General features: G+C 38.5%; 1 protein-coding gene across 6 annotated transcripts in view; it reads right to left on the bottom strand.

The window, feature by feature from the left end:
• The window catches only part of rwdd3 (RWD domain containing 3), a 115,936-nt gene that overhangs the window by 82,964 nt on the left and 19,010 nt on the right, over window positions 1-13,962 (bottom strand). The window lies entirely within an intron of this gene.

Below are 13,962 nucleotides of genomic sequence, written 5' to 3' on the forward strand. Positions count from 1 at the left end.
GCAGCAACCAACCCTTTGCAGGACACACTTCACTCACACCAGGACAATTTAGAGTTACCTTTTAGTCTAACCCTCAATTTGTTGCGCCCTAAGAAAACCCCCATGGACACTTAGAGAACATACAAACGCCACAAAGATAGTGCAAAGGTGTAGAACTGAACACAGGTCCTAAGAGTTGTGAGGCAGCAGTACTAAACAATATGCCACCTCCATCAAAACTAGCTCATTGTAAAGAAAGGACCCCAAATTATGAACTGCCATATTAAGAAATCAATTGCTCCATCGATCAGTTACTAATGAGATGAATGTAACAAGCCAGAAGATTCAAAATGACTTGAGAACTCCAATTAATTTACTGTGAAACCTGTGAAGGGTAAAATGAAGTAAAACAAACCTCAGAGTAATTAATCAGTTCAAAAATAATTATTAACTGATCATCTTATCACTCTGGATATGTCATTAATTTTGCTCTTCTTAGACTCATCCATGTTAATGCAAGTCTAATTGACAAGCCAACTGGTGCAAACTTCTCCTCTGCATATCCACATCCACCCCCCTCCAAGGAAGCCCATGAGCCTAAATATCAATCTCCAGCACCCTCCGCTTCATAAGGGCAATTCTATCAAATTCAGTAAAGGCCCTTATATAATTAATCAAACCCTCATTATTCAGTCGTCGCCTTTTTGAACGGTAGAAGTAGATGTGGATGTGCTGGTGCTGAAATCTGGTTGGAGTTTGATGGGTTAAGGGTCCTGCGGCACAATACCCTCAAGTCATAAGCCCAGCAAATGTCTTAGTCCAATCTTGTTAATTTGAGTGTGCCAAAGACAGCATCCCTGCCTGCCACCGAGCTTCAGAGGCTCCCTGACATAACATCAGCTGAGCCCCTCCATACTCGGCACGCATTTCTGATTTAAACAATTAAATGTCACTCAGCGGCTGACATTTAAGCTGGGTCCACATTGTGAGAGAGCACGTCACAGAAAAGGCCAAGAGAGGTGGATTTATTGCCTGGAAATGGGGACAATTTTGACAAGGTATAGCAACAGGGTGGTTTTCATTAAGACGGGGTGATATTTTCAAATTGCACTCACTTGTATGTTAAAATGGAGCCCAGCCAGAGGCTCCATATTGGAGATTCTAATAAGGCAAGTGTACTTTATTTATTTATTTATTGCAGTCAGATCTCCATCCAAAGTGGCCGAGTCAAACACCTATCCTGAAAGGACCCTACTACTTCCATTTTGTGCTGTGACACTCACACTATTATTTACAGCCGGGTGACAGACATGGCTATAAAAAATAGTTCACCGAAATGCATAATTCATATTCTGTGTGCTGTAGGCCTTTTAATGAATCATTTCAGGGTAAGCCTCATTTTTGTTTTGTATTTTTTTTATTTTAAATCAACTTAAAATAGAAGACATAGTAAAATAAAAAAAAAAAAAAACAATTTAGCCCATCTACATGCTTCCTTAACACTAAACGGTTTCTGCCAACAAAAAAAGACACAGGTAGAATGATTTTTTACTCCTGTGCCTGTGTGTGTGTATATATATATATATATATATATATATATATATATATATATATAGAGAGAGAGAGAGAGAGAGAGAGAGAGAGACACACATATATATATTGTGAACCACCAGGGCGCATACAGTCACCCTAACCCGATGCAGACCGGCAGAGACACAATTGCAGCACACGACAGACTGGAGATGAGTTTTTCTTCACTCCCCAGAGCACAGCACATTACTGAGCTCCAAAGTGCACAGTTCACAGTCATTTTCTCTTTCTCTCACCTCCACTCCTCCCTCACGCTTCATCCTGCTTCCTCCCGACTCTGGCTCCCTGAATGGAGTGAAGTGGCTCATTTTAATCTGGTCCTGGGAATGTTTCAGGTGGCTTATCATACCCCAGGTGTGGTGAAAGTCCAAAAGTAGTGCTCTGCAGCTACCCCTGGTGGCCCCCATGGGACCCAACAGGGCTGTGCCAAACTCCAACTCCCAGCATGCCCTGCGGGAATCCGTGGTGTCACAGCCGCCCAGGAGGGCTGCACTCTAATGTTCCAGGGAGGTAGTGCCTTGCAGATGACCTCTCCTCCAGTCCTTCAATTCAGCTAGCGTCCCAGCCACTTAATGTCTGTGACCGCTCATCACAATATTTTAAATATATATATATATATATATATATATATATATATATATAGGTATATATATATACTGGGAATCGATTAAAAAATTAACTAATTAATCACATAAATGTATGCAATTTACATATTACATTAATACATGTAATTATAAAATTAACACATAAATCATGAAGTAAATGCACAGGAATCACAAATTTAATGTGAAATCAACATAAAGGATTTTAAAAAATGAATGGCATAGTTTAAACTTAAATAAAGACCTTTGAACTTTTAATAAAATACAACTTGAGCAAGTACAACCTGAATTTGAATGCCTTTCTAAAAGGCACATTGAAAAGAAGGCAAAAAGAGAACAAGTCCAATGTATTAATTCTCAGATTGAATTAGCATATGAGACAAAGACGTGTCAAAGTAAAAAATGATTGAAACGACTGTTGACTTTGAGTGCACTGCTAAAGACTAATTTAAAGAAAGAATAAGCATCTCTTAAATGGGCGTGCATTAAAAGGTATGCTAAAACACCACAACTACCATCCTCAATTGTTCATCGCCATCAACAATTGAAAATTATACTCTACAGAAGTGCTGTGTCTGTAAACAGCAATCTCCAGGCTGCCTTTTTTTTTTGCTGCCCCTTGTTCCGCCCCTTTGGACAGTTTAAGAGATTTAATGCTTTTGTGGTTTGTAGAATCGTGGTGTGCCTTTGGACTTTTTGGGTTACATAAACGTACCACCACAGAAAAACAGTTGGAAAACACTGCTGTAAATACTGTACACCTGTGCTCCTGGCACACTAAAACAGATCTCAGTAGCTGCTATCTTGCTTACAAACTAAAACTGTGTGTTACTTGAATGGTTATGTTGCGTTCTTTGCATAAATTAGCGAAGATACTGAAAAATTGAACATGGGTAGGGATAATCATTACACTTCCGTTTTGTAGAATTGTGTCATTATATTTGAGCAGTCAGCACTGTAAGCTACCTGACAGACTGGTGAGTTAAATTCAGAGATACTAGAGACTTACTTTAGTTTTAGTGCCCCTCAAAGATAACCTGTTTAGCACATATGTGACATGACATTGATTTGATCTTCATACAGAAATATGAAATGAAAAAAAAATGTAATTTTTACCTTTGTAACTTTTCTCTAGCATTGCACTAGGACTGCCATAAACGCCCTTTCCCCTGCACCCATGTCGGTATGTATAAATCACGAAAATGAACACCAGTGCTACATATTGACAATGTAGGGTACCATTGTGAATGGCATAATACAAAATTTTTCAATCTTTAAATGAAAATTTTATTTCAAAAAATTTGTAAACGTAGTGTATAAATACAGTACTGGATGTGTATGTGATTCTTTAGGTACACATGTAACTTGTAGCCAGGGAAATTTGGTGTGAATTCTATGTAAGATGTAGAAGCTTATACAAGTGTGACTTGCACTTGGTGAGAGGGCGCATGCATGCACTTTTACATTTTTTCAACGCTTGCATGCACCTCATGTCTCATTTAACCCAAGCAGACAAACTGAGCTTTGTGGTAAATGTACATTGTATGTTCACACAACAAGCTACCATATGTTTGCTCGAGACAGGTCAAGCCTGTCCCGCTCAGATTGTGCCGCAGCTGCACTCAACTACATGTCCATCTTGGACAAGATACGACCTGTCCCGGCCTACTTAGCTGACACCTCTGAAAGATCACTAATATAGTAAAACTGCTAGGGAGTCTTTGGGTTGTTTTTTGTCCCAATGACCACATGCAGCTAGTGTGTGTGGATAGATAGATAGATAGATAGATAGATAGATAGATAGATAGATAGATAGATAGATAGATAGATAGATAGATAGATAGATAGATAGATTACCAAAATCATGCAATGTTTTCATGTGAAGTTTTCATGCAATGCTCATTTTTCTTCACATCACACAATGTACTTCTCTGTTTCATTTTTTCATCTTCATTAGGAGAATACAACAATGATACTCTCATGTCAATACAACAAATTTAATACACATACATCAAACAAAATACCTTATATACATCCACTCCGCTAAGAATAGTAGCAGTTCAGTTGTGTGTTAACAGTTGTAAAGTAAAGCCTATGTAATGGCACACACTTACAAATTGTAAAACTGCATAAACATTCAACTGCTACCAAAATCACGACTGGTGAACATGCAGGAGAAATCGTATTACTTCCACATATTAAGTTAAGATACTGGCGAGTAGATTACCATTTATCTTGCATAGGTGACAATTTCTTGCTATAACTATAAATAAATCTCAATGCCAGAGTTTTGACTGTGTTGGAATAAACCTGTGGACCGATATCCAGAGAAGTGAGCAATTCAGGTGGTGGTTGGGCCTGCCATAAGTGGCCAGGGGGCACATGCCCATATTTGGGCTCATCAGGCGTTTTCACTCCACTGCATGCACCTCATGTCTCGATTTAACCCAAGCACACAATGTGAGCTTTACTCTAAATGCATTATTGTATGTTCAAACAACATGCTACCATTCTATGATCTGCTCGAGACAAATCAAGCCTGTCCATGGCAGATGTTTGCCGACTGGCTGCACTCAACCACATGTCCATCTTGGACAAGATACGACCTGTCCCGCCTACAGATGCTATGATACCTCTGAATATATCACTATATATATATAATATATATACTCAGTCAAAAAGAAACGTTTTTGTCCCACTTTCAACATGTTTTTACTGTCAGATAGATAGATAGATAGATAGATAGATAGATAGATAGATAGATAGATAGATAGATAGATAGATAGATAGATAGATAGATAGATAGATAGATAGGGATAGATCAAGATAGATAGTAGATAGATAGATAGATAGATAGATAGATAGATAGATTACCAAAATCATGAGATAGATAGATTACCAAAATCATGCAATGTTTTCATGTGAAGTTTTCATGCAATGCTCATTTTTCTTCACATCACACAATGTACTTCTCTGTTTCATTTTTTCATCTTCATTAGGAGAATACAACAATGATACTCTCATGTCAATACAACAAATTTAATACACATACATCAAACAAAATACCTTATATAGTCCTCATCATGCCACTCACGCAGAAGAATAGTAGCAGTTCAGTTGTGTGTTAACAGTTGTAAAGTAAAGCCTATGTAATGGCACACACTTACAAATTGTAAAACTGCATAAACATTCAACTGCTACCAAAATCACGACTGGTGAACATGCAGGAGAAATCGTATACTTCCACATATTAAGTTAAGATACTGGCGAGTAGATTACCATTTATCTTGCATAGGTGACAATTTCTTGCTATAACTATAAATAAATCTCAATGCCAGAGTTTTGACTGTGTTGGAATAAACCCATGGACCGATATCCAGAGAAGTGAGCAATTGAGGTGGTGGTTGGGCTGCCATAAGTGGCCAGGGGGCACATGCCCATATTTGGGCTCATCAGGCGTACACACTCCACTGCACCCCTCGCGGGAATTGAGTTGTGCAAAACACATGTTGCATACTCTTTGCATTATTTGACAGTAAACTATGTAACATTCTATGATCTGCTTCTCGCAAATGAAGAGGGCCCATGGCGGATGTTTGCCGACTGGCAGACTAACCACATGCGTTACCTGGTAGGTAACCACCCATACAATCAAATCGAAAGACAGACTACAGATGCTATGAATATATATATATATATATATATATATATATATATATATATATATATATACATACAGTGGAACCTCGGTTTGCAAGCATAATTCGTTCCGGAAACGTGCTCGCAATCCAAAGCACTCGTATATAAAAGCAAATTTCCCCATAAGAAATAATGGAAACTCAGATGATTCGTTCCATAACCCAAAACTATTCAAAAATGATTAATACAAAATATAAAGTAAAATACATAATACAAATTAACCTGCACTTTACCTTTAAAAAGAATCATGGCTGGTGTGAGTTTCTATACTCATGTGGGATTCCACCCAAAAGGATGACATGCGGAAGAGCGTCCCAAAACAATTGCAGTCTCCCAGCGCTGTAGCAGTTCGCCGTATAAGCGCATCCAAAAGATCGCAGACATGCTATAGCGCCTGTCATCAATGGGTCATACAAGGAACATTATAAAGATCCCGCTACAATAAATAACAGCGCTGTTGCTGTTTCAAGCTGAATAAAGCTGGTGTTAAAGTACTGAGACTCAGCTTCGTGTTTTGGGGAGCAAGATGGGGACTCGCACTTCACAGCGCACACACACACAGTCACAATGCTGTAGTAAACAGTATACGCTCGTACGGATGTTGACTATATGAGTGAGGCACACAGACTCAGACGGAGAATAGGAGAAGATTGCCAGAGAGAGAGAGGCGGCGAGATAAGAGAGAGAGAGAGAGAGAGAGCGGAGATAAGGAGAGAGAGAGAGAAGCTGGGGAGAGAGAGAGAGAGAGAGAGCTGGGTGAGCGGCAGCGAGATAAGAGAGAGAAGAGAGACACACTAAGAGAGAGAGAGAGAAGAACCATCAGCTCAGTTGTGATCACATGACGCTCAGCAGACAAAGTGTATCCATACTACTCATATTGAAAGACATCGCTCGTTTATCAAGTCAAAATTTATTAAAAATTTTTGCTCATCTTGCAAAACACTCAGTAAACCAAGTTACTCGTAAACCGAGGTTCCACTATATATATATATATATATACTGTATATACTTTTCTTATTTAACACATATTTTGTAATAAAATTAAAATTTTCAGTTGTTAGTTCCAATTTATTAACATGTCGGCTTTTGTTTCTGTTTCCATTACATTTTCTAGTAACCTAAATTTGATCAGTGCCATTTTCAGAAATCCTGAAGAGGATTTACATGTCTGGAAGCAAAAAGTGATAAAAAAAAAACACGAACAGGAGGAAGAGAAGGAGCAAGACAGTGGGTAAGTAGTGGAGAATCAGTAACACTCATTCAATTAAGCATGCCCATACTTAATTAGAGGAGGTTACGACTGAACTGCGATCGGAAGGAATGTCTCACACACTCTGAATGAACTGACGAAGTGTTTTACAGCAGCAGAAAGTAGCTGGAGTGAAAAAATAATCAAATCCATCAGTAAAACAAAAACCTGACATCTGACTAGGAGAAGAAACCAACGATCTGCAGTCCATTGCCCATCCAGTGGTGAAAGCTTGAACATTGAGTGTCTCACAGTGAACCAGCAAAACTTGGCACTAAATGCAAATTCCATTTGTTTTCTCCCCATGAAGGACATGTTAATACATTGTGTGTCCTGCAGCACATATAGCAAGCAGCAATTCAGTTGGATAGACATATTTTAACACTCAAAACACCAAAGTGGACACCCTCCTATTTTTTGTATGTGTTTGCCCAAAAAAACTGAGTCCCTGTGTAAGTATGAGGATACGTAAGGTTAGGTGTGACTTTTACAGCTTCACCTAGGGTAGCAAAAAGGCCAGAGCTCACCCTAAAAATACCTTCTTAGTTACATGTCCTTAAACATAATAAACTGTACACCCAATGCAAATGCGCTCTAACCCCAAGGGGTATGCGAAAAACCAAGTAATTTCCTTTGGGATTAATAAAGTATAAAAAAAAAAAAATGCAAAAATTTGGAAAAAGAACAATAGTATCATGGGCTAGAATAGCTCTTTGAAGCACACGTGCCCTGTTGATTCTTAGATATTCAAGGAGTGCTGAGGCAGTGAATCATGTTCTGTGCTTTAAAATGAAAATATTTCTCACATTTTTGAATGAAGTATATAAATAAGGTACTAGATGTGTATGTAATTCTTAAGGTCAATACTTATGATTTCTGTATTATTCTTAAAGTTTAAAATGCAGTTGCATGAAAATACCACTCTTAGCAAAGTTCCAATTTACCATTTCTCTAATTGATGGCTGTTACATCTATCAATTTTTTCTGTTTTCATTCACTCTTAAAGCCTAATAATCTAATATTGGGTCATGTATATGGGCCAGAAGCCTTTCCCAGCAAGGCAGGAGCCAACACCAGAAGAAGCACCAGTCCACAACAAGCCCACTTACACTCCTTTGAGGCATACATAGGCAAAACATCGAATATCACAGCTGCATCAGGAGCACTGCAGGAACACTACCCTGGATGGGTTGCCTGATGACTAAACACCCAAATCTTTGGAATATGGAAAGAAACTCGGCCTGAGGAAAATATAAGCAAACCTGAGGAACATATGCGAATGCCATACAGATAGTGACCAAGCTGGAAACTGAATCCAGATCCCTCATGCTGTGAGCAAAATGTTTAAGCACTGCGCCATTTGTAAATACCATTGTAGCTTTTCAGGATCATATAGTGTCAAAGCCTATATCATCTTCACTGGACAAAAGTAAGGAATCAAACCTGGATGGGATGCCAGCGTACTCATTCATACACACAGCGATACCACACAAACCAAACATACAATTTTGGGGTGTGCAAGGGAGCCAGGGTACCTCAAAAGGTACACACAAACAAAGAAGAACATGCAGATTCAGCACATACAGTTCCAGGGCTGGGAAATAAATGCAGTTCACTGAATCAGTGTGGCAGATGGGCTAACCACTGCACCACAATCTTACCAGTTTGCTACTTTATGCTGCTTACATTCGTTTACATCTCGGTCTGGTGCCTTTATCCAAGGGGAATTACAACATTTGAGATGCAATTTGGTTACATTTCTATTGTAACTGGAGCACTGGCAGGTGAAGTGCCTTGCTTATGATCACACAGTGTCAATAGTGGGACTTGAGCCTACAACCTCAGAGTATGAAGTCCAAAGCGTTAACCACTATGCCACACACCCATTTTCTGGATATTACTGGCTGCTACAAAAAACTGGACTCTTATACACACACATTGCTCCCTAAAATAAATGTCCAGTTTAGAATTGCTAGTTAAGATAAACTTGTCTCTTGTTTGTGGAAGAAAAACTGAAGCGCCCCCAAAATGCCACACTGAGACAAGGAGAACATGTACACCCCACACAGGCTGCAGCAGTGGCCAGGCTATGATTTGAACCCAGCCTTCAGGTACTGTGAAGCACTAGAGTTAACTGCTGTGCCACAGTGCCACCTGCTGGTACTTTATGTATAGTACACATAAAACTGGCTATTAACTAATAAAGTCAATCCTAAATTTCATAAAATGTGAATATTTTATGTAAAGCATCTTTTATTTTAGTTTTCATAGAAATGTTATAAATCATGTGGCTTGCAGCTGAGAAAATGAATCTTTTTTAATATACATATACAGTACACAGTATATATATATCAGCCTATTATCAAGGTTGATGCACAGTGCCTCTTTGCTGAAATGATTTTATTCCATATAGGATTAGCATGTACTTAACACAGCACATTCATTTTTTATGATTACCTTCTCTAGCAGCACATTTCTAAAAACTCCAGTGAATAAAATGCTGCTGGATAAAATAATTCTTTGAAAACCAACAAAATTTACAATGCCCATAACACTGAAAATAAATGTAGTAAAAAATCCAGTATTATTTACAATGAATATATGCTTTAGTGTAGAGGTGACATTGACTGTGTAAAGGTTATACACACATAAACATCATTTCACCAAAGACAGATTAGATTATATTGACAGGCTTCCAAACTATTTGAAGAGTTTGGGAAGATTTCCTGATTTGCTTCTTTTTGTTTTTTTCCAACACATTGTGCATTACAAACCTTCATCATCCTGTGTGTTCCATTTTTATTTTTGTGTGGATCTTAGTAGAAACACACTGAGCTTAGCTGGCCATGCTTCCTCAGCAATCCTTATTAACCCTTCCACTTTCACCAGCACTTCCTGTAAAATACCCACATACTACATGAGAAGTATACTTCATCCGGTTTGCTCCAGGTCTGACCTTTGGCCTTCTCCCAGTGGGCCATGTCTTGTATTACTCCCTGGGGAACCCTGACCATACACCCAATCCACCTCAGCTATCTCCTAACAGTCTGAAGAGGCAGCAATTCTACTCCAAGATCCTCTCGTATTACTGAGCCCCTCACACTGTCAAGAAAAGTGAGCTAAAAAGCCCTTTGAACTAGCAATTTCAGGCTTTTAGACATGACCCATAGTTGGGGAAAAAACAGATTAGAATTAGGATGTAGACTGACAGCCTAATTTGTGGACTTTGCTCTTCAAAAACTAGCTGCAAAAAAACATTTGTAACATCACGTAACACCATTCGCTCAATCTCATAATGAAAAGAACAAGACTTCAAAGTTCTTGAATGCCTCAACTTAAAAAGCGACTCACAACCTACCTGAGTGAAAAAGCCACACTCTTTTTCAGGGGAGAACCATGACATAAAATTTGGAGATACTTATTCTCATCGTAATCACATCACACTCAGCTGTGATCTGTGCCAGTGCACTCCACAGATTATAGTCTTGATAAAGCCAAGATTACAAGATCACCTGCAAAATGGAACAGATGCAATCCTTAAGGCCATGTCATATTAAACGACTTTTCCAGCAGTATTTAATCATAGCCTTCATTTGCATAATCTTAGTGAGTCCAGTCACGTGGTGTGACATACCAAGCGACTCATTCCAACTAGACCGTGACTCACAACTTTAGTTTTGGGGTGGACTTTGTGTGCACGAGAGCTGACAACCAATGAATGCTCATCCAGAAATGCAATCCATATAACACTGCAACAAGAAATAATGAACACAAGTGTTTTGGACCTCACAAAAAGAAGAGAAGTTTATCTGTTTGAACGGCAGAGATTGTGGCTGAACCTGCCATACCTGTGAATACGCTAGCTCTGTCAAACAGTACACTATTGGCTTCAGAAAAAAAAGGGGTGAGCACGATTGTTGGACAGTTGTCACACAGTCGCTAAATTTGATGTGTCCCCTGTTTTTTAGTCATGTTTAGTTTCAAATGCAGTCAGCAAGTCTGACGTAACTTCTGACTAGAAACCACATAATATAATATTGGTTTAAACTGACAAGGTCCAGCAACAAGATGAGCAACTCCATACCCAACAACTACATGTCACGTAATGTGATAACCACTTCAGAGAGTATCCACACAAACTGGACACCCGTAGTTCTTGGCTGCGTCTTGATAAACTGTCCATGAAAATCAGTAACAAGGGACAAGTCAACATGAACCCATGGCACAGTCCAATTCCCACCCTGAACATACTCAACCTAATACCAACTATGCAAACACAAGTCTCACTCCACAAATACAGGGAACTACATGAAGTAGTGGCCCCAGAACTCCATATTCTTGTAGTACGCTAAACAAGAAACCTTGGGGTATACCGTTACAAGTTCTTCTACGTATTTCTGGAAAGCAAATGTAAACAAGGATTGGAAACTTCAATGATCTGTCAGGTAATTGTGCAAGGACAAAGACTTGGCTCATTGTTCTGCAGCCTGGATAGAACCAATATTACTCTTCCTGAAGCTGACATTCAACTATCAGATTGAGTATTCAATCACTGGTTTTCCTAAGAAGGCTGAGAAGTGTGAATTTTCCTGTAATTGGAGCACACCTTCTTTTCCTTGTTTTTTTAAATATCACTCCAGCCTGATAATCTCAAGAGACTGTGCACAGCTTCTACTCAAATGTTGAAAGGATGCATTGGCAAGACCACCAATGCAACATCCACTGTGTTCAATTCTGGCCTTATTAACCCCTGTAAGCATTTTTAATCAACCTGGTGACTTCAGTCACACGCAGACCTAATTCCAACGCATGCTTCTTGTACTGCTTCCTCCAAGGTGGATGAATCCACCAGTTTAAAAGTTTCTCCTTCCACCACGTTATGATGTAAGCAGTTGAGGTTGAAGTTCCCTACCTTGCTGAGGACAGCCTGGGTGACGTCTGCTTTACTCTACTTCAAAAGATTTACCAAAACCTTTTTAAATTACCTGAAAGATATTCTCCATGGCCTCACCAAACTACACCCACAATTGATGTTTCACTTCAGCCACTGCTGTAGCTGCCGACCTTTTGGACTTCTCACACAAACCTGAAGACTCTTTAAGAATGCTGAACTCAGTTTTTTATAAACAGAAATTAAAATCTGATTGTGTTTTCTCGCAGCATGTACAAAGTAGCTTTAAGGTGACCCTGTCATCCACAGAAACAAACATTAACTGCATGGCCCCTGTGAGGCAGCTCCAGAGAGCTCCAGAGTAGGAGAGAGGCCACTCCTGACTGAGAGGTGAGTCCAACTGCATCTGGCAAATATTTTTCAACTGACACACGTGAAATAACCTTAACCATTTTTTATAAAGGCAAATAGTGAAAAAGCTACATAGCTTTTTCTTCTTCTTTTTTTAACAACTAACAGGCTTCTAATTGTAATAAAGAAACAAATTTGAAAAAAAAAACAACAAAAAGCATTTGTGTTAGGCTGATTGGCGATTCTAAAGGAGCCCAGATGAGTGTGGATGTTAAGGGGCTCTATCGTGGCTATACCGTCAGGATAGGCTTCAGCTTCCCAGAACCTAAAACTAAAGTAGACCGATCTGAGAATGTTATATGTGGATATTATGAAAGATATTGCACTTTATAATACTTACAGCTCAAACTGGAATTGTGGGACTTCTCATAGTGTGTGTCAGTCTGATTTTTGTGTAAGAAAACTTTTAGAAAGGCATGTTTTAATTTAGCTACTAAGTAAGTAATTAATCCAAATGCTTACTTAGTAAAAAGCAAAACTTATGATGATTTAAACAATAAATTTTCACTCTACATAGTCTTTGATATTTTCATAATTTGTACTCATTTTTTAAATTGTATTCATATTCACGCATTTTTCACAAGTGTATTCATTGATCTACACAGGAGCATTCTCTATAGGCTCGTCAATGAACAGGCCTCCATTTGTGTTCCACAGAACCATAGGCAGCTAATGTTGACTTTAAGTTGAAGGCAGTTAAATAAATCATTAATGACTGAAAAAAATCAATAGTGCTGTTTTTAAAAAAGAAATCAATGTATGTTATAGACCCACTTCCAAAAAAAAACTATCTGTTCAAAATGCAGTATTTATGCTATTTCTCAAGTTACTTTAAACTGTGTTGCAGTAAAGAATAAAAAACTAAGTAAAAGTATTCAACAGACTGAAAAAGTAGGTGATTAGCAAATTACATCTGTGTGGCCTTATTAGGTTCATTTATTTATCTGTTTTGCTCTGTATTTGTGTTTAACATTAGCTTAATTAAACTGTCATAATTTTTTTAGTTTATAATTGATGTTTTATTTCATTATGGCCATGGCCTTTTAAACATTAAACGTGAATGAAAACCTCACATACATTTTATATAAAATAAATAAGAACATTCCACATAAGAAACCTTGTAAAATATTGTTTATCCCATTTTCAAAAAACCATGACAATCAATCCATATACAGTATATATATATATATATATATATATATATATATATATATATATATATATATATATATATATATATATATAAATAAATAAATAAATAAATAAAAAATCAGGGCACGGTGGCGCAGTGGTAGTGCTGCTGCTTTGCAGTGGAGACCTGGGTTCGCTTCCCAGGTCCCCCCTGTGTGGAGTTTGCATGTTCTCCCTGTGTCGGCGTGGGTTTCCTCCAGGCGCTCCAGTTTCCTCCCACAGTCCAAAGAAATGCAGGTTAGGTAGATTGGCAATTCTAAATTGGCCCTAGTGTGTGTTTGTGTGTCCTGCGGTGAGTTGGCACCCTGCCCGGGATTGGTTCCTGCCTTGTGCACTGTGTTGGCTGGGAT

This window comes from Polypterus senegalus, chromosome 14 (genome assembly GCF_016835505.1).
Source record: "Polypterus senegalus isolate Bchr_013 chromosome 14, ASM1683550v1, whole genome shotgun sequence".
NCBI classification, from domain to species: Eukaryota; Metazoa; Chordata; class Cladistia; order Polypteriformes; family Polypteridae; genus Polypterus; species Polypterus senegalus.